The sequence below is a fragment of the Dromiciops gliroides genome, chromosome 2, assembly GCF_019393635.1.
Source record: "Dromiciops gliroides isolate mDroGli1 chromosome 2, mDroGli1.pri, whole genome shotgun sequence".
Lineage (NCBI taxonomy): Eukaryota > Metazoa > Chordata > Mammalia > Microbiotheria > Microbiotheriidae > Dromiciops > Dromiciops gliroides.
Window position 1 is genome coordinate 79,876,110 of NC_057862.1, and position 2,923 is coordinate 79,879,032.

The following is a 2,923-nucleotide window of genomic DNA, read 5'->3' on the forward strand; positions in this document are numbered from 1 at the left end:
CAGCAGAGGAGAGAATGCCCATGACTAGCAGTGGTTGACAGTGACACAGGCTGTTGTGAGGTAAAGTAGAAGGAAGCCTGAGAAAAGAATATTAGATTTAGCAATTAAGAGATCAACTGAAAGCTGGGAAAGAGTGATTTTCAGTGAAGTGGTATGAGCAAAAGCCAGACTGTAAAAGATCAAGAAATGAGTGAGAGGTGAGGAAATGAGGTAACAAGTATAGATGACCCTTTTGGGGACTTTGTCTGACATGGAAAAGAAGCACAGATGAGCTTGAAGGAATGGCAAGGTCAAATAAAAGACTTTTAAGGATGGGAGAGAAATCTCTGTATGCCAGAGAAGGAGCCAGTGCCAGTGAACAGGGAGAAATTGAAGATAAATGGAATAAATAAACAGGAATTTTCCAGGGGTCAAGTTCCTGAATAGAGTAAGAGGAGAGGAGAGAAGACAAGACAAGATTAAAAACCAACGTAGAGGGCAGCTAGGTAGCGCTGTGGATAAAGCACTGGCTCTGGATTCAGGAGGACCCAAGTTCAAATCTGGTCTCAAACACTTGACACTTACTAGCTGTGTGACCCTGGGCAAGTCACTTAACCCTCATTGCCCTGCCAAAAACCAACCAAACAAACAAAAAACAAAGTAGAGATGTTGACCTTGGTGAGAAGGACTACCTCTTCATCAAAAACTAGAAAAAATAAGGCAAGAATGAAGGGTGAATTATAGAATAGGGAAGAAGAGGGAGCTCTCAGTGGATGCTTCTATTTTCTCAGTGAAATAGGAGGCAAGGGCTTCTGCCAAGAGGAAGAAGGAAGGAAATAACATATGAAGTTTAAGGAGAAAGGAGAGGTTTTTAAATAGATACTGGAGAATAGAATAGAGAAGAAAAAAAGATCACCAACCAGCAGTGAGGGTCCAGTTGAAATTAGATTACAGGCATGCCTTGGGGATATTGAGGGTTTAGTTCTAAACCACAATAAAGCGAATATCACGATACATCAAGTCACACAAACTTTTTGGTTTCCCAGTGCATATAAAAGTTATGTTTACTGTAGTCTATTAAGTGTGCAATAGTATTATCTGGTTTTTTTTTAGTATTATGTGTTTTAAAAGTACATACCTTAATTTTAAAATACTTTATTGCCTCCAGTGAGTCATAATCTTTTTTGCCTAGACGTTGATTGCTGCTGATTGATCAGGGTGGTGGTTGCTGAAGGTTGGGATATCTGTGGCAATTTCTTAAAATAAGACAACAATGAAGTTTTTCACATTGATTGACTCTTCCTTTCACAAAATTTCTCTTTAGCATTTAATGCTGTTTGATAGCATTTTATCCACAGTAGAACTTCTTTCAAAATTGGAATCAGTTCTCTCAAACCCTGCCACTGCCTTGTCAACTAAGTTTATATAATTTTCTTCAAATATTGTTGTGTCTCAGGGAATAGGGAAGTCTGAGGGAAGGAGAGATATGGGGGAACAGCTGGTTGGTGAAACAGTCAGAACACACATGACATTTATCAATTAAGTTCCCTGTCTCATACAGGTGCAGTTCATGGCACCTTAAAGCAATTACAATAGTAACATCAAAGATGACTATTCACAGGTCATCTCTTAGAGTGCTTTAACACTCTGCTTCATCCAGTGGATCATCAGAGATCTCCAAAGATCTCCAAAGTGATAAAAGCTTTTTCATACATAATCAGAATGTTTTTGCCTAAAAAACCAGAGCACTGCTTTTTTATTATTTATTTTAGGTGTGTGTGGGGGGGGTAATTGATTGGTTTACTCACATACCACTCCCTTATGCTAGAACAGTTGGAAACTAAGTATTTTTCAGTGTTTTGAGTACTATATGGAGGAAAGGGTACCCTGATAACCAGGCGTCATTATTCAGAGTAACAAAGCAATAAACATTTATTAAGCACTTACTATGTGGAGGCATTGTGCTCCTGTCTCTGTAATAATAATAAAAATAGCTGACACTTATATAAGACCTACTATGTGCCAGACACAGTGCTAAGTACTTTACAAATATTTTCTCATTTGATCTTCACAACAACTCTGTGATAAGTGTTGTTACTATCCTCATTTTACAGTTGAGGAAACTGAGGTGAAGTGACTTGCCCAGGGTCACATAGGTAGTAAGTGTCTGAGGTTGGATTTGAACTTGGGTTTTCCTGACTCCAGGCCTGGCACTCTATCCATTGTATTACTGCCTTTGTGACAGATATATCTCTATAGTAGAGGAGTATTCAGGGAAATACATTATTAAATGAGCTAGAGAAAGATAAATCTTCCTTACTTATACTATTGGGATCAGGGGTAAAGACACAGGGGAGATTCAGATCTATGATTTCGCTTGTGTAAGGAATTCCCATCACAGAAACTTATCAATACAGATCAGCTATTCATCAATAATGCATAATATCTGAGAATTCCATTCCATTTGGGAAGCATTAATTGTCTATTATGTGGCAGGCACCATGGTGCTAGATGCTGAATAAAACAAAAATAAAACATAATAGCCCTTGACTTCAAAGTGATTAATGACATGCCAATGATACAGCAAGTATATGGTAGAGACAGGGCTTATGCCCAGGTCTTTCTGATTTCAAGGTCAGTTCTCTACTACTGCCTATCTTTTTTGTGTATGTATGTGGTTTTTTTGGTGGTGCAATGAGGGTTAAATGACTTGCCCAAGGTCACACAGCTAATGAGTGTCAAGTGTCTGAGGCCGGATTTGAACTCAAGTCTTCCTGAAGCCAGGGCTGGTGCTTTATCCACTGTGTCACCTCACTGCCCCATACTACTGCCTATCTTAAAAGACATTAGCTTAATAAAAAATAATTCATAAGAGTGCCCAGATACTTTGCTACAATTCCATGCTCCCAAATCAATCTTCTGATTGATCATTAATCAGGGTTCT